The sequence below is a fragment of the Nicotiana sylvestris genome, chromosome 1, assembly GCF_000393655.2.
Source record: "Nicotiana sylvestris chromosome 1, ASM39365v2, whole genome shotgun sequence".
In the NCBI taxonomy this organism is placed as follows: Eukaryota; Viridiplantae; Streptophyta; class Magnoliopsida; order Solanales; family Solanaceae; genus Nicotiana; species Nicotiana sylvestris.
Genome location: NC_091057.1, coordinates 6,102,480 through 6,122,377, shown reverse-complemented (window position 1 = coordinate 6,122,377; position 19,898 = coordinate 6,102,480).

Here is a 19,898-nt window from a genome sequence, read left to right as displayed (position 1 = left end):
TACATTTGAATTTACTGATTTGCAAACAAACATGATTTAATTGACAAATATTAATCAGTAGACTATTTACAACATTTGTCCATAATCAGTCTAAAACAATAGAAGCAGACTGTTTCCATTAGCATTATCATAAATGAGAATTCACAATATAACTAATCGACGAACTTAATCGAGTCGATTACTCACATTGTAAATAATCACGAACAACAGAAACAATTTCATATTTTGAGCATATAGACGGGTATGAGACAAAAAATGACAGAATTAATCAAAACAAAAATGTAAAAAATTAACAAGTTATTAAAACAAACGAAAATACATACAGAATACACAAACAGAAATAGAACAGTACCTCTGAATTTTAATCAAACTCGAATTCAACTTGGCTTCGGATTTTGTTTGAAATCAAACAGACCTTAGTCGAAGTATTTTCCACTGAAAATACTTCGACTAAGGTCGATTAAACATCAATCTTTCGTCTGAAGTGAACAGAATCCAAAAATCTGGTATTTCTAGGGTTCTTCAAGGTTCGATTTGGGACTTAACCATTTCTGGTCAGATTCGAGGGCGACACAAGGGTGAGGGTAGCCTAGGGGTCATTTGGTGTCAGTTTAGAACGGATCTGAGTTTGTTCTTGTTTGGTCCGAATCTTCAAAAGAAGATTCGAGAAGCTCGGAACTGATTCGAGCCAAACAAACTTCAGATCCATAACGAGGCATGCTAGGGGGTACTATGGTGTTATTTTGGAAGCCATTGGAAAGGTTTGAGTTTTCAGACCCACCTTCGATTTAGTATTCGAAGAGTTGGGGTCTGATTCGAAGGAAACTAAGGTCAGATTTGTGTAGAGGATGTTCAAGGGGTTTTAGGGTGTTATTTTGGTGACCGGCGGCGTTGATGCCACCGGGTTTCAGGCGGTGGGATTCTAGGGCGGCTAGGGTTAGGGGTGGGTCTGAGGAAGATGATGATGAACAGTGGAGAGGGGGGGTTTAGTTAGGGGGGGCGGGGTAAGGATTATGGGCTTATATAGGGACGAGGTGGGTTGATGCTGACCGTTAGATCTAGTAGGATGAGAGGTCAGGATTTATTCACTTAACCAAACGATGTCGTTTGGTTTAAGCTGGGGGGACGGGTTGAACCGGGTATCGGATCGGGTACGGGCTATGGGTTACGGTTCGTGGGATCTCAGCCGTTGGTTGGCTTTGATCCAACGGTCTTGATAAAGTGTGACCAAACGTCGTCGTTTGGTCTTGGCTTTGAATTGGACCGGACAGGCTATTTGGATTGGGCTGTGGGGGGGGGGGGGGTTAATTTGATTTGGGCCTGGATTTTAATCCAGGTCCAATTTTTATTTTACAACTTGTATATTTTTTATTTTCTAATTTTATTATTAATTAATAAAATCCTAATCAAAAATTATAAAAACAAAATTATCATTACAATAATATTAATTGTCTTTTAATAACCATTAATGCGTAGATAAAACATTAATCACACAGTGGAATATAAAAAATAGAACGAAATGCATATTTTGGTGATTTTATTTAAATTATCTTTCAAATACATAATTAAATCCTATATGCATGCAACATGTATTTTATTTTAATTTTCATTTTATTATGACAAAGTAAACATTTACGGACATAACACAAATATTTAACACCACGCAAATTCAAGAATTACACAGTAAAAGAAATTTATTTTATTTTTTGATTTATTTTGGAGTAGTTTTCGTAAGGCAAAAATCACGTGCTCACAGCTGCTCCTCTTTGTGCGGAAACTCGAAGAGTTTTCGTGCAAAGATAAAGTGAGCGGATACAAGCGATTTTTGCCCGTTCAAATACTCCGTGGGAAGCATTTTTTGAAAGATTTGACCGAACCTCTACTTCAAAGGTTTCCTACATATCCTTGGCTATAAAGGAATCAGGTCAATGTAGTTCGGGAAGTTTTGGGTAGCTGGGACTACCAAGGGACTGTGATGTTACTGCTGCTTCGTGCTGTTTTTACTGCTTGTTGACCTCCTTATTACACCTTACTTCAAAGGTAATACAAAAAACTAAACTAGATTATGGTACAGGAATTATAAAAATCTTATCTAGATCATGCCCTTGCGTTTCTTGTTGTCTTGATATCTTGGTGACTCTTGGGCATTTGGCTTATTCCGTATTCCTTTTCATTGTGTCCCGTATTTTCTTTTGGGACTCTTGTTGTTTCTTGCTGGGGATTTTGTTGGACTCCTCTGCTTTATTGATTCTAAATGTGCTCCTTTATCATATGAGCGGGCTTTTGATTTTAAAACTTCAATTGCATTCCCTCGTTCTCCAGGTGGGTGCCTTGACTGCTTCTTTTCTTTCTTCATCCTCATTCTCCAGGTGGACGCCTGACTTCTTTTTAACTTCTTCATCCTCATTCTTCAGGTGGACGCCTGACTTCTTTAATTCTTATCCTCGTTCTCCAGGTGGATGCCTGACTTCTTCAATCCTTATCCTCGTTCTCTAGGTGGACGCCTGACTTCTTCAATTCTCCATCCTCATTCTTTAGGTGGACACCTGACTTCTTTAATTCTCATCCTCATTCTCCAGGTGGACGCCTGACTTCTTTAATTCTCATCCTCATTCTCCAGGTGGACGCCTGACTTCTTCTTTTCTCATCCTCATTCTCCAGGTGGACGCCTGACTTCTTCTTTTCTCATCCTCATTCTCCAGGTGGACGCCTGACTTCTTCTTTTCTCATCCTCATTCTCCAGGTGGACGCCTGACTTCTTTAATTCTCATCCTCATTCTCCAGGTGGACGCCTGACTTCTTTAATTCTCATCCTCATTCTCCAGGTGGACGCCTGACTTCTTCAATTCTCATCCTCATTCTCCAGGTGGACGCCTGACTTCTTTAATTCTCGTCCTCATTCTCCAGGTGGACGCCTGACTTCTTCTTTTCTCATCCTTATTCTCCAGGTGGACGCCTGACTTCTTCTTTTCTCATCCTCATTCTCCAGGTGGACGCCTGACTTCTTCTTTTCTCATCCTCATTCTCCAGGTGGACGCCTGACTTCTTTAATTCTCATCCTCATTCTACAGGTGGACGCCTGACTTCTTTAATTCTCATCCTCATTCTCCAGGTGGACGCCTGACTTCTTTAATTCTCATCCTCATTCTCCAGGTGGGCGCCTGACTTCTTTAATTCTCATCCTCATTCTCCAGGTGGACGCCTGACTTCTTTAATTCTTCATCCTCGTTCTCCAGGTGGACGCCTGATTTCTTTAATTCTCATCCTCATTCTCCAGGTGGACGCCTGACTTCTTCTTTTCTCATCCTCATTCTCCAGGTGGACGCCTGACTTCTTTAATTCTCATCCTCATTTTCCAGGTGGACGCCTGACTTCTTCTTTTCTCATCCTCATTCTCCAGGTGGACGCCTGACTTCTTTAATTCTCATCCTCATTTTCCAGGTGGACGCCTGACTTCTTCTTTTCTCATCCTCATTCTCCAGGTGGATGCCTGACTTCTTTAATTCTCATCCTCATTCTCCAGGTGGACGCCTGACTTCTTCAATTCTCATCCTCATTCTCCAGGTGGACGCCTGACTTCTTTAATTCTTCATCCTCATTTTCCAGGTGGACGCCTGACTTCTTTAATTCTCATCCTCATTCTCCAGGTGGACGCCTGACTTCTTTAATTCTCATCCTCATTCTCCAGGTGGACGCCTGACTTCTTTAATTCTTTATCAGGTATTTCCTGACACAAATATTGTCTTTGCCCCTGTTTTAAATCAAAGATAACTTCGTTAGTTCAAAGCAGGGTGGTTAACTGGGGTATTCTTGCTGATGGTGAGGCTTCTTATTCGTCTTGTTTTATCGTCTTGGAATGGTTGAAAAAGACCGTCTTGTCTTTGTAATTGATCCTTGACTATAGGATTCCTCTCTGTATGTTTTCGTTCAGACCCTTTTAACCGTAATCATATGTCCCTTCTGACTTTGCTGATCCACTTTTGATTTCACTTTTCTTACACCAATATCTTTTTATCTCCTACTTTTCATGGCCGTATTTTGCATCATGTAACCTTGAATCTTGGTAGTATACATTGACATTCCTTCTTATTCGTTTGGAATAAAACTTATCTCAAAGCTTTAGAAAAGTAAGATTATTAGTGACAAAACGCGCTGATTTCGACAATTTATAGAATGAAAAGAAAAATCCAAATTTGGATGACTGTCGGAGAAGGAATAAAACTTATCTGATTGGAGTTACTGACGCCAATGATCAGGGTATGCATTTTGGATTAATCAACCTAGTCTTTTAATCAATCTCCTCTTAATTGTCTCATTTTTGTTTTCCCCAAAATTTCCGTAATCAATCTTCATTTTTCATTTCACAGACTTGTTGGACTTGGAATATCTCAAAGAGTTTTCACCGACAAACCTTCCTCATTTGTTCATTTCTCACTTCCTTTTCGCCTTATGGTGCCTATGAAGGTTTTCACCAATAAGACTCTCTCATTTTTACTTTTGTCTCAACTTCCGTCGCCTTATGGTGCCCGTGTGGGTTTTCACCTATAAGACTCTCTCATTTTTACTTTCTTTTCTTGTTTGTACCAGAGTGTTATGAACCATCTTCATTTGCTTGTCTCAGCATTTTTCTAAGATTGATCGAAAGGTCTTTTTGGTATGGGGTTAGAAATGGAAAAGGTATTAAAAGCTAAATAGCTTTGGTATGGGTTTAAAATTACAACTCTTGGAATCTTTTCTTATTTCCAATACAATTCCTGCCCCAGTTTCTTGATTGGGGTCTCTTAATGTTTCTTTTCGTGCACATTGTGTATGTTGTGCACCCTATGACCGAGCCGTGAGGTGCCTACGTATCCTTCTTTGAGGAATCAGGTCAAACGTTGTTCACTAAATAATAGTGATTTTTTTTTCATTGATTCCAAGAGAGGGTAGGAAAGAAACAAGTATGGCTCAAAGGGAAAACAAAGGGTATAGTGTTTGGATAGCAGAATAAATTGCCTTTGTCATTCCAATCTTCGAAATAATGCTAAATACAAACATTCAAAAGTTATGCGTAATATCTCTTTACCGCGTCAGAATTGATCGCCATGTCCATGCATTTGCCTTCAATATCTGTTAAGCATAGTGCACCATTCGACAATACTCTGGTCACAATGAATGGTCCTTGCCAATTCGGGGCAAATTTGCCTTTCGCCTCAACCTGATGTGGAAGAATACGTTTCAGCACATGCTGACCCACTTCAAACTTCCGTGGACGCACCTTTTTGTTATATGCTCTTTCTATTCTTCTTTGATATAATTGACCATGACATACTGCGGCCAATCGTTTTTCATCAATCAAGTTTAACTGTTCCAGACGGGTTTTGACCCATTCATCATCATCAATCTTTGCTTCGGCGATGATCCGAAGGGAAGGAATCTCAACTTCTGCAGGAATTACTGCTTCAGTGCCATATACCAACAAATAAGGAGTTGCTCCTACTGAAGTGCGAACAGTAGTGCGGTATCCCAATAATGCAAATGGTAATTTTTCATGCCATTGTTTTGAACCTTCTACCATTTTCCGAAGTATCTTCTTTATGTTTTTGTTGGCTGCTTCTACTGCTCCATTCGCCTTGGGCCGATATGGGGTAGAGTTACGATGTGTAATCTTAAACTGTTGACATACTTCCTTCATTAAGTTGCTGTTAAGATTAGCACCGTTATCTGTGATGATCACCTTTGGGACTCCGAATCGACATATGATATTTGAGTGGACAAAATCGACCACAGCTTTCTTGGTCACTGATTTAAATGTTTTGGCCTCAACCCATTTGGTAAAATAATCAATGGCTACCAGAATGAACCTGTGCCCATTGGATACTGCCGGCTCAATTGGTCCAATCACATCCATGCCCCAATAAACGAAGGGCCATGGTGCCGACATTGTGTGCAATTCGGATGGTGGAGAATAAATCAAATCTCCGTGTATTTGGCATTGATGACACTTGCGCACAAAACTGATACAATCTCGCTCCATGGTAAGCCAATAGTAACCAGTACGGAGGATCTTCTTTGCTAATACATATCCACTCATGTGGGGTCCGCAAACTCCCGAATGTATTTCAGACATGACAGTTGTAGCTTGTCTGGCATCTATGCATCTTAATAATCCAAGATCTGGTGTTCTTTTATACAAAACTCCTCCGCTTAAGAAGAATCCATTTGCCAATCGTCTAATGGTCCTCTTTTGGTCTCCTGTGGCTTGTGCGGGATATATCCCCATCCTGATATACTCCTTGATATCGTGGAACCATGGTTCACCATCAAATTCTTCTTTGACCATATTGCAATAAGCGTGCTGATCGTGGACTTGAATATGTATCGGATCTACATAAACTTTATCCGAATGATGCAACATTGATGCCAAGGTAGCCAATGCATCGGCAACCTCATTATGGATTCTTGGAATATGTTGGAACTCCACTGATTGAAACCGCTGACAAAGATCATGTAGACATTGTCGGTATGGTATGAGCTTCATGTCTCGAGTTTCCCATTCTCCTTGAATTTGATGTACCAAAAGATCTGAATCTCCCATGACTAAGATTTCTCGGATACCCATGTTTGCGGCTAGCCTTAACCCCAAAATGCAAGCTTCATATTCAGCCATATTATTGGTGCAATAAAATCGCAATTGAGCCGTAACAGGATAGTGATGCCCTGTTTCAGAAATGAGCACGGCTCCTATCCTGACTCCTTTCATGTTAGCGGCTCCATCAAAGAAAAGTTTCCAGCCAGGTTTTCAATTCGCTCCACCTCGTCTATATGCATTGTTTCTTCATCAGGAAAATAGGTTTTCAATGGCTCGTATTCCTCATCGACCGGGTTTTCGGCTAAATGATCGGCCAGTGCTTGAGCCTTCATTGCAGTTCGAGTCACATAGATGATGTCAAATTCTGTGAGCAATATCTGCCACTTTGCAAGTCTTCCCGTTGGCATAGGCTTTTGAAAAATGTATTTCAATGGATCCAACCGAGAAATGAGGTAAGTAGTGTAGGATGACAAATAGTGTTTCAATTTTTGAGCTACCCATGTTAGGGCGCAACATGTCTTTTCCAGATGAGTATACTTAACCTCATAAACTTGTGAACTTCTTGCTAAGGTAGTAGATGGCCTGTTCTTTTCTGCCAGTGAGGTCATGTTGCCCCAATACACAACCAAATGAATTTTCCAAAACTGTTAAGTAAAGAATCAAAGGTCTTCCTGGCTCTGGCGGGACCAACACGGGTGGGTTCGACAAGTACCCTTTTATTTTATCGAATGCTTCTTGACACTCATCGGTCCATTTGACCGCATCATCCTTTTTCAACAATTTGAAAATTGGCTCACAAGTTGTTGTGAGCTGAGCAATAAACCTGCTGATATAATTTAACCTTCCCAACAAACTCATTACTTCAGTTTTATTCCTGGGAGGTGGCAATTCTTGGATGGCTTTGATTTTTGATGCGTCTAGCTCGATGCCTCGTCGACTGACTATGAATCCTAGCAACTTTCCAGATGGAACTCCAAATGCGCATTTGGAAGGGTTAAGCTTGAGGTTGTACCTACGAAGTCTTAAGAAGAACTTCCTCAAATCCCCAACGTGGTCGGCCTGATGCTTTGATTTTATGATCACATCGTCCACGTATACTTTAATCTCCTTGTGTATCATATCATGAAACACTGTGGTCATTGATCTCATATAGGTTGCTCCGGCGTTCTTTAAACCGAATGGCATTACCCGGTAGCAATAAGTTCCCCATGGTGTGATGAATGCCATCTTTTCTGCGTCTTCTTCATCCATTAGAATTTGATGATACCCGGCATAACAATCCACGAAAGATCCTATATCATGCTTGGCACAATTGTCGATCAAAATATGGATATTGGGTAATGGGAAATTATCCTTTGGACTTGCTTTGTTGAGATTGCGGTAGTCGACGCATACTCTAATTTTGCCGTCTTTCTTTGGTACAGGAACGATATTAGCCAACCAAACAGGATATCGAGTGACTCGAATGACCTTTGCTTCCAATTGTTTGGTGATTTCTTCCTTAATTCTCACACTCATATCAGGCTTGAATTTTCTCAGCCTCTGCTTGACAGGAGGCACCGTTGGATCGGTGGGCAATTTGTGAACCACTAAATCAGTGCTCAGGCCCGGCATGTCGTCATATGACCATGCAAAAACATCTTTGAATTCTATGAGTGCTTTAATTAACTCTTCTCGGATCTTTGGTTCGAGATGGACACTTATTTTGGTTTCCCGGACATTACTCGTGTCCCCTATATTGATGTCTTCGGTATCACTCAAGTTAGGTTTGATTTTTTCCTCAAAGTGAATTAACTCTTTACTAATCTCTTCAAAAACCTCATCTTCATCATATTCTGATTCATAATCACAATATATTTCTTGAATTATTACTTCGGAACCAGATTGATTTTTAAGACTGGGCTGAGGATTCCTCATGCATGCCATATCACTAGAGCCAGCGTAAAAAGAACTGTACAGAAAAAAAAAGAAAAAAAGAAAACTATCAGGAATGATAATAAAAAGGAAACTGCTTTTTATTGGATGATGAAAGATAACAAGGTTTGCACACTTCAAACAAACTGTAAGATAAGCTTTGGGATTACAACCCTGAAGTAACCCAAACAAACTTGAAAGAAAATCAAAATAAACTACCAAGACTCCTTTCGAATGGGGAGAGGAGTGGCTTTCCAATTATTAAGCTTTGTTTCTGGCCCAATGAATTGAACTTCTGCGTCGCTACACCCTTCTCCGTTTTCCAACATATTCTCATCATCAAACAATTTCTCGAATCTTTCAATTAATTCTTCCTCAGGATTGACCCGGGATTTAGGAATTGTTATTATCGGGCGATTTTTAGCACCGGTCTTGACAAAAGATTTTGACAGATGTGGGACTGGTTTTGGAAGATCCCATGCCTTATGTTTCAACTTTCTGGCCTTTATCATGGCATTACGGTGGGTATGAACCCCAATCCGAATGTTCCCCAGTTCTCGGGGAGAGATACTGGTTGTATAATTCCTTGCAAAGATAAGCCCAAGCCTTTGCCGGGTATAAAACCATTCTTTAACATTTCATAAGCTATCATGACTGATGCAGAGGATATCTTTGGATTCGGAAGGTATTTCCCCTCTGGAATTTTCTCTACCGACACTGTGTCGGATACTTGGTATACCCATGGTCCCTGGTCATTTTCTGTTCCCTCGACCGGTACAATGGTACTGCTGCGAGCATTTAAACTTTCTTCCTCATGCACAACTATTTCTTGATGATCCCATTCAAACTTGACAGCCTGATGTAGTGTTGACGGGACTGCTTTAGCAGCATGGATCCATGGTCGACCCAACAACAAGTTGTAAGAAACAGTTATGTCCAACACTTGAAATTCCATTGTGAATTCAACTGGCCCTATTGTTAGTTCCAACACTATGTCGCCAAATGAATCTCTGCTTCCACCGTCAAACCCCCGTACGCAGATACTATTCTTCTGGATCCTCTCCTCTTTAATTTTTAATTTGCTTAAAGTGGAGAGAGGGCATATGTTTGCACTTGACCCATTGTCAACCAATACCCGGGTTACTACGGAGTTTTCACATTTCACGGTGAGGTAAAGAGCTCTGTTGTGCTCGGTACCTTCCATAGGCAATTCATCATCAGAAAATGTAATTCTGTTTGCCTCAAAGATTCTGTTGGCTATTCTTCCCAAATGATTTACAGAGATTTTTTCAGGAACATGAGCCTCATTCAGGATTTTCATCAAAGCCAGACGGTGCTCCTCTGAATGGATCAGTAATGACAACAATGAAATTTGAGCGGGTGTCTTCTTCAATTGATCCACAACAGAATAGTCATGGAGTTTCATTTTTCTTAAAAACTCTTCCGCCTCTTCTTCCGTCACAGCTCTCTTTATTGGTGTTGGATTATTTTTAGTTTTTCTTAACTCTTCGGGCGTAAAACATCTTCCCGAACGAGTCAAGCCTTGCACCTCACACACTTCTTCCTTGACTTCTTTTCCCTTGTACATTACAGTCACCCGTTCATAGTTCCATGGGATGGCTTTGTTGTTGATGACTGGCAGCTGGGTCACAGGTGTGATGATGACCCGATCTGTACGGGCTCCTTCCACGAATACAATGGGTTTGTTAGCAACCCCTGGTACTATCACTTTTGGCCTTTCTTGTTTTGGAGCAACTTTGCTCGATGATCCCTCCTTGTTTATCATAGATGGTCCATCACCATTTCTGCTCTGTTTAGGTACCGGTTTCTCCTTTGTTAACTGCTTATCTGGTTTGGCTTCATGAGACTTGATCATCATGACAGTTTGTGATGGCTTCTTTGTCTCCCCATCAGCTTGTATGATTTCTATCATATTAGCCTCTTGATGGGCTGGCATTGGATTTCTATTGATATTTGGAGTTTCTGGGGTTTGAACCTCGATTTTATTAGTATCAATCAGTTCTTGTATTGCATTTTTCAAATGCCAGCATTTCTCCGTGTCATGGCCTAGTGCACCGGAGCAATACTCACAGCTAATGGTGTAATCCAGATTCTTTGGAGGAGGATTGGGTAGCTTGGATTGTATTGGTCTCAGCATGTCCAGCTGTCTCAGCCTGTGGAACAGACTAGTGTAAGACTCTCCCAATGGAGTGTAAGTTTTCTTTTTCTGTTCTCTTTCCCCCCTGAATGCTGGCCTCGGCCTGAAACCTGGTCCGGGATAGGCTCGTGGGTAAGTACTTGGTATGACAGGAGCACGCCAATTGGCGTGAACAGGTGGCTGATTGTATGCTTGAGCATGGTTAATGGAGAAATGAGACTCCGAAGGGTGATAGTAGTGTTGGGATAAATCATGGTGGTAAGTTGATTGGCGAGGTCGTTGTTGATTATAGTAAGGCGGTGAACCTCTTGGTCCTGACCAAATTCCTGAATCAACTACTGCTGCCTCTTCCCTTTTCTTTCTTCCGATTCCTCCTACCCCGCCTTGAATGGCTTGAGTAGTCGCCTTAATCGCTGAATAGCTCATGATTTTATTTGTCTTGAGGCCTTCTTCCACCATACCTCCCATCTTCACCACTTCGTTGAATGATTTCCCAACCGTTGAAACCAAATGTGCATAGTAAGTTGGTTCCAAGGCTTGGAGGAAGTAGTCTACCATTTCACTCTCCTTCATAGGAGGATCCACTCTTGCTGCCTGTTCTCTCCACCGAAAACCATACTCTCTGAAACTTTCATTGTGTTTCTTCTCAAATTTTGTCAAAGATAATCGATCTGGGATGATTTCCAGATTGTATTGGAAATGGTATGCGAATGCCTGTGCCAGGTCATCCCAGGTGTACCATCTCCCATGGTCCTGGCGTGTATACCACTCCAAAGCTGATCCGCTTAAACTTTGACTGAAGTAAGCCATCAATAATTCATCCTTTCCCCCAGCTCCTCGCATCTTGCTACAGAAACCCCTTAAGTGGGCTACTGGGTCGCCGTGCCCGTTGTATAGGTCAAATTTGGGCATCTTGAAGCCAACTGGTAATTGTACATTGGGGAATAAGCACAAATCTTTGTATGCTACACTGACTTGCCCACCTAATCCTCGCATATCTCTGAACGATTGTTCTAGACTCTTGACCTTCCTGAACATCTCTTCTTGTTCAGCATTTTTGGCTGGCTTGTCAATTTCGGTTGGGAGGTCAAAACGAGGAGTAATTGAATGGATTTCGGAGGCTTTGAGGGTAGGCTCCGGGGGGTAATATTGGTTGTCCTAGGCCTGGAATGTAGGCTCACTAGGAGATTTGTGGAATGTAGCAGGGGGAGGTGCTACGAAAATAGGAGTCATAGGTGGAGGAAAATATGGAACTGGTTTCGGAGGTGGAGACTGCGGTGTCTGAGAGGTGGTGCCTCGGTAGTGTTGGTAAATGGGAAAATTTGGGGATAATTCAGTGGTAATATTATCCTGAGTTTGGGTCATTGATGGAGCAGGGTTATTTGGGTAAGATGGGGGTAACTGTCCTATAGACCAGGCTTGGTACATCTCAGCCATTTGCTGCTTGAGTTTAAACATCTCTTCTTTCATTTTCCCGACATCCATCTCCTCTAGCTCCATACCTGTGTCAACATCTGGGATAGACATACTTTCGGGTATTGGTCCTTTTGATCTTGTGTGATAGTGATAATATGCCAGTATACTCTTTAGAGAAACTAACTGCTTGAATTCTGAAAATGAACAAACTTGTTAGTTTTGAGAGTTTAACACATATATAATCACACGTTGAGATGCAATGCTCCTAGACAAATAATCCCTTTCTATTATGCATTCGCTCGGTTGCTTGTATCGTCCCAGCTTTATTGAAATTGAAAAATTGTCATTCGCTTTTATTTACTATAGATATCTTTATCGTGGTGGTCGACTCTTAGAGATTGCCTATGTATTATGTCAAACATGAATCAGACCTTGCGTAGTTCGGACCAAAGTCAATCATGTTTATTTATTACACAAAGATGGAATTACATTCGAAAACTTTAAGAAAATAGCTTGAAACACACACACTTAAATCAGAATAAAAGATACAATTCATAACATCTCACAAAATGCCCCACTTTCCACTTTTGTTCTCTAATATTGGATTATCTGCTCAATGTGGGGCTTGACCTGGATGGCCTCCCAGCGTACGATACATCCTTTCCAACTCTATTGCTAGATGACGAGCAAAAGTGGGCGCATGCTCTGTAAACCTTTCATAATCCATTCCTTGGCAGTTTACATAACTTTGAGATGTGAAGACTGTCAGGTCGTGGATTTGTGCCCTGAAACCTTGGAGGCGTTGGCCTTGGTCTTGCAATTGCTGCTGACGAGTGGTGGCTATATATCTGACACGGTTTTCACGATCTAGAGCTGATTCTAACAGAGCTCGAAGTCTGGCCTGCTCTAATCTTGCTTGCGCTCTTTCTCTGTCGAGGTCTGCTTGTTGATGTTCTCTGTTGCATCTTCTTGCCTCTTCTAGTTGTGCACGAAGCTGGTTTTCTGATCGTATCCAATGGTCTTTTTCCTTCTTGAATTGTGCCCTGTCTTTTTCGGATTGCCTATCTTGGCGTTCCTTATTAGACATGGCTTCTTCGTTTAATCGTTGGATCCTTTCTTTTGCTTTGCTCAACGTCCTTTCGTTTTCTGCAAGAATAGAATCATAATCTTGCATTCTTTCAAAAAGATTGGCGATGGTTTTTTGATCCTTCCAGCTCCTCTTTGGTGTTTCAGAAACTCTTTTCATTTTTTGGAATCGAGCATGAAGATTTTCATTCTCACAAGCTAGACTCTTCTTCTCGCCTTCGGCTTCTTGTGCTTGCAAATCTTTCTCCAAACTGAGGCTTCTCAGATTTTCTTTTAGGGCATGGATAGTTGCTTTGTACCCTTTTTCCTTTTCTCCCCAGATCAACCGCTCTTGGATTTTATCATTGAAGTTTTGAACATGGGGTCTTTTTGTTGGCCTTCTTAGCTCAGGCTCTGGTACATCATCCACGCGAGACCGTTTTTCAAACCACCTTGCATATCCAGGATTTATCTCACCCTTTGTAGTGTCTGGGACTTGAGTATCACTTTTTAAGTATCGACATCCATTCCACATCTGCTGAAGTAGAGCCTCGGGAATAGTGGCTTCTGGGTGTAATTCGATTACTTGCATACTCAAATCTTCATCATCAGGAACTACTTGATATCTCCCTAGTTGCCTTAAGACTCTTAGTGGCGCATACGGCTGAATGCTTCTCAATCCCAATAGTAGTAGATAACTATTTGAGGTTGACATGTGTATTACTTCCCTCATCGGGAGCCATCCCAAAGTCCATTCAATCTGATTTGCCGTTAAAGCCTTTAGATGAGATACCCATGCTTCTATTCCTTCTGGAGCCTGATAATTTTTTGTTCTTTCCTCATAGCTCTCGATGCAATTATCATTGTTTGACCCATACTGTATGATCTTGGGCTGTTGTTGGAGATGTTCCATCACCCACATTTGCAACAAAATTTTGCATCCTTCGAAGACTTTTGCTCCTGATTTACATAAAGTCAAAGCCCGATAAATGTCTGATAGAATGATGGGGACAAGGGTGTGATTTTCTTTGGTGGTGAGGATTTGCACAATTTTTGCGGTGCGAATATCAATTGTTCGCTCTTTGTTTGGGAAGATCACGATTCCTAGAAAAGCCACCATGAAGGCAAAGCGACGGTGAATCTGCCAGATGTCTTTGTTTTGCTTGTTAGTAAGGCCTTTCTCATGAATTTCGAACCCATCTGACTTTCCGAACCTTGAATACAAAAAGTTGAAGGAACAACATCCATTGATGACATTGCTTTTTCTGATTTGACTGCTGATGTTCAGAAGGCCGAAGAATCAAAGTACCGAAGGAGCCTTTGTGAATATCAGGCTTTGATTTCTTAGACTTCCGTCAAAACCAGCATATCCAGCTATTTCCTCTAATGTAGGAGTAAGCTCGAAGTCAGAGAAACGAAAGACATTGTGAGCAAGGTCCCAAAAAGTTACTAATGCCGCAATCAGATCATCACGGGGTTTAACCTTCATAATATCCGTGAGGTTTCCCAAATGCTTGACGACCCATTTTTGACCGTCTTCGCCTAAATCATACCACCATCTTTGAAGCTGAAAGAGAAATTCTTCTGTACTCGTGGATGAGGGGCTTTGTGTGGTGCTCATTTTGTATCTGAAGTTTAATTTAATAAAGTTAAGACTCATTTTGAAAAATAAAAAAAAACTATTTTCAAAATTTTATATTTTTTGAAAATTTACACTAAAAAAATCATTTTATTTATTAAATATCTTTATTTCAAGATTTAAAAAAAACAACCCATTTTATTCCTCTCTTCTCACCATGATTTCGTTTAAGCTGGTCAACAAGCATGTTCGAGGCAAATGAATGCACAAGTATCAAGTAGGATGCATCAGGATGGTCTTTTTGTTTCGGGTTCACCTGTCCTAGACAGACCCAACCCCTGTGTTGAGTCTCCAATGCCAAATGTATATGATGCAAATATTCGTTCCTACTAGGGATCCGGTACATGGCTGAGTTATTCTAAGTGTAAAACCTGAGGTTGATTGTTCTAAACCTGGCTTACCCAAACGGACAGTTTGAGCCGAAGCGGGGGCAACGTACCGGGAGCACGAAAGTCTGCCCGGCCTAGTTACTTGTCCCAACTCCGTCTTATTTGGTATGACTTTAACAGAAAGGTGGGTCACGCGCACGTGTACACCATAAATTCAGAAGACTCAGAAAGAAGGGGGTTTCGTAGCAGTTGTATATATTCACAATTCAAATAATATTAAAGCGGTAAAAAGCAACATTTAGCATATTAGCATATAAACAGTTGAAAATCATATAGTAAATAAAGCCAATTAACACAGATATTTTAAGCTCGAATTCTTTAAACCCTGAACCAATGGTTCTGGGTTACAGTTTACACTTTTATCCCCAGCAGAGTCGCCAGAGCTGTCGCACCTCCTTTTTACCGCGCCCGCGGGGCGCGTGGGGAGTTTTCTCCAATTAAAGGACAGTCGAAACGGGATTTATTTAATTATTTCAGAGTCGCCACCTGGGAATTTTAAGGCATCCCAAGTCACCAATTTTAATCCCTGAATCGAGGAGAATATGACTCTGTTTATTATTCTGCGAACCAGAAATCCTGAGTAAGGAATTCTGTTAATCCGGAAGAAGGTGTTAGGCATTTCCGAATTCCGTGGTTCTAGCACGGTCGCTTAACTGTTTTTATTATTGGCTTAATTATCTTGATTTTACTAAATACGTTTTTATTGCATGATTTTACTACCGCTTTTTACTTATTGTTTACAATTATATGGACGAATTACGCGTACGTATATTCGTATTATATACTTTTTATAATTACCGGGGATCGTGCCACGCGTACGTGTACACAATAAAATTGTCCATGTTATAGTTTTTATAAAATATATATTCGAAAATTAAAAATAAAATCAGGAACATCATCACCCTTTTTATTTAGATAATGAACTGCACACCTCGGGTTATATGAAATTATTTTGACATCCGCGGAGAAATCATTTTTATTAAAATATTCGCTCGAAATTGCGCGTACGCATAATCCGAATTTGCTTTTTTTATAATCAGGGTGCGCGAACGCATCCCTGATTGCGCAAAATCTTTGTTAATAGTATTATGGCCTTTTTCCCCAAATTGTTTATTATATCATGAGAAATCTCCATTTAAGATACCCTTGAATTCTTGAAAAGAACTTGCAATTTATTAAATGTTACCCGTCGATTATAATTTCCGGATATAAATTATATTCAGCCAGACTATTCAAATTCAAAGAAAAGCGTAAAAATATGATTAACACTATTTTCGGCAAATACAACATATATATCTATATGCCCAATAATGAATTGTATATGAAACTAAAAATGATTTATAAAGGGAAGAATATTTTTCAAGAACTTTTATTATTTCTATTTAGTGCAAGTCCTATTTCTAATTGTCGTTGATATAAAGTGTTGCAATTTGTATATCTCATCTTATTCTCATATACTTGCTTTTAATCTAATAGGCCTAATTATTTATTTAGGATGGTAAATAGGCATCAAATTGATAAGAGAGAGAATTATTATACAAATTGATTAACAACATTGTCTTACATGCCACATATTTGTATGTCTTGAAACATTCGTAGCACTTTAACATCATAATGAGCCATAACAACTCAACTTACCATCCACTAATGGTTCTATAGATACCTGTTATAATGGCACATAAGAACGTACAACTTATATCATTCCTTCCACAACTAAATCAGGTATCAGAATAAACTAGCAATATGGTTTTGACATTTTCACGCTATTCTTTATTCAACTAACAACGTCACAAGGCCTAGTTAATGGCCAATCTTTATGTCATGTTTCCTACCTTGACAGTTCAAACATGACTAAACTAATGAGATGAAGGGCTAACATTATTACAAAGCTTTATACGAATTTCAAAGTAAGACAATTAACTCATAGCTATCAAATTGAATTCACTACTAATTAACTAACATGAAACAAAAATGAAATTTAAACTGATGAACTTGGACAAATGGAAAACAGAATTGCAATTCAAGCTTCATTGATTAGTCATGTTGAATCTCTTTCCAACATAAAATTTAAAAGACATGTACCTGAAAATGAAGGTAGAAGGAGTAAATTTCAGCAGTAGCAGCAATAACAAAATCAGTAGAATGTACCGATAACACAGCAAGTCTGAACAAGACCCGTTAACCCAGATGAACAGTGACAGAAACTTGAGGGAAAGATTTCAGATCCAAACTGAATAATATTCACACAAAAATATATGCACAAACAACGGACTGATTCTAGGAGGATAACATTTTTTCAGATTTCAATTTCTTCCTGTTTCGGATTACTGTTTCTGACTATGTTTTCTTTTTTCTGTTTCTGTTTTCTTCTTCCTATTTTTAAAACTCTCCTCTTAAAATCTGATTTTTCTTCTCCTTTCTTTCTTTCTGTCTTTCTCTCCTTTCTTTCTCTCTCAAAGATTGATCGTTTTCTCTTTTAAAATCTGCCTGAAAGCTCTCTTTTTTCCTCGTTTTTCTTTCTTCAAAGAGCTCCTAAATCAGTCCCAATCCCCCTCTATTTATACAGGGCTGTCATGTACCCTTCTAGTGCTGCCTGGACCCTTTTTCTCCTTTTAAAATCAGAAAGTTTTCCATTAAAACTGCTTTTGAATACTTTAAATCTAAGTGCTCTTATCCTGATTTTTCAGCAGCCCCATTATCCTTTGTTTCCCACTATCCTATTAAATTAAAAACCATTAACAAACCACTTTCAGCCCACTATTATGTCACATTACCCTTACTGTTTTATCCCAGAAAATGTCCCAGATTTCCTACTGTAATTACTGTTATTACTGCCTTAAATTCAGAATCTAACAATACAGATTTTAAAATCTGTTTAAGCAGCTATAACCAATCCTAAAGTTTTGGACTGAATCCTAACTAAGAATGTAACCTTCTAACACAATTACATCTAATCAACATTTGTAAAATCACACTGAATTCAGAACTAACATCATAACAACATATCAATGAAATCATTATAACAATTCAGACTGGACTTAAACATTGAATCAAGATCAAACATACACAGGAGCATTGTCAATATACTGACAATGCCCTGTTCAGAAAACAATATATACACATCATACATTTGAATTTACTGATTTGCAAACAAACATGATTTAATTGACAAGTATTAATCAGTAGACTATTTACAACATTTGTCCATAATCAGTCTAAAACAATAGAAGCAGACTGTTTCCATTAGCATTATCATAAATGAGAATTCACAATATAACTAATCGACGAACTTAATCGAGTCGATTACTCACATTGTAAATAATCACGAACAACAGAAACAATTTCATATTTTGAGCATATAGACGGGTATGAGACAAAAAATGACAGAATTAATCAAAACAAAAATGTAAAAAATTAACAAGTTATTAAAACAAACGAAAATACATACAGAATACACAAACAGAAATAGAACAGTACCTCTGAATTTTAATCAAACTCGAATTCAACTTGGCTTCGGATTTTGTTTGAAATCAAACAGACCTTAGTCGAAGTATTTTCCACTGAAAATACTTCGACTAAGGTCGATTAAACCTCAATCTTTCGTCTGAAGTGAACAGAATCCAAAAATCTGGTATTTCTAGGGTTCTTGAAGGTTCGATTTGGGACTTAACCATTTCTGGTCAGATTCGAGGGGGACCAAATATGACACAAGGGTGAGGGTAGCCTAGGGGTCATTTGGTGTCAGTTTAGAACGGATCTGAGTTTGTTCTTGTTTGGTCCGAATCTTCAAAAGAAGATTCGAGAAGCTCGGAACTGATTCGAGCCAAACAAACTTCAGATCCATAACGAGGCATGCTAGGGGGTACTATGGTGTTATTTTGGAAGCCATTGGAAAGGTTTGAGTTTTCAGACCCACCTTCGATTTAGTATTCGAAGAGTTGGGGTCTGATTCGAAGGAAACTAAGGTCAGATTTGTGTAGAGGATGTTCAGGGGGTTCTAGGGTGTTATTTTGGTGACCGGCGGCGTTGATGCCGCCGGGTTTCAGGCGGTGGGATTCTAGGGCGGCTAGGGTTAGGGGTGGGTCTGAGGAAGATGATGATGAACAGTGGAGAGGGGGGTTTAGTTAGGGGGGCCGGGGTAAGGATTATGGGCTTATATAGGGACGGGGTGGGTTGATGCTGACCGTTAGATCTAGTAGAATAAGAGGTCAGGATTTATTCACTTAACCAAACGATGTCGTTTGGTTTAAGCTGGGGGGGACAGGTTGAACCGGGTATCGGATCGGGTACGGGCTATGGGTTACGGTTCGTGGGATCTCAGCCGTTGGTTGGCTTTGATCCAACGGTCTTGATAAAGTGTGACCAAACGTCGTCGTTTGGTCTTGGCTTTGAAATGGACCGGACAGGCTGCTTGGATTGGGCTGTGGGGTGGGGGTAATTTGATTTGGGCCTGGATTTTAATCCAGGTCCAATTTTTATTTTACAACTTGTATATTTTTTATTTTCTAATTTTATTATTAATTAATAAAATCCTAATCAAAAATTATAAAAACAAAATTATCATTACAATAATATTAATTATCTTTTAATAACCATTAACGCGTAGATAAAACATTAATCACACAGTGGAATATAAAAAATAGAACGAAATGCATATTTTGGTGATTTTATTTAAATTATCTTTCAAATACATAATTAAATCCTATATGCATGCAACATGTATTTTATTTTAATTTTCATTTTATT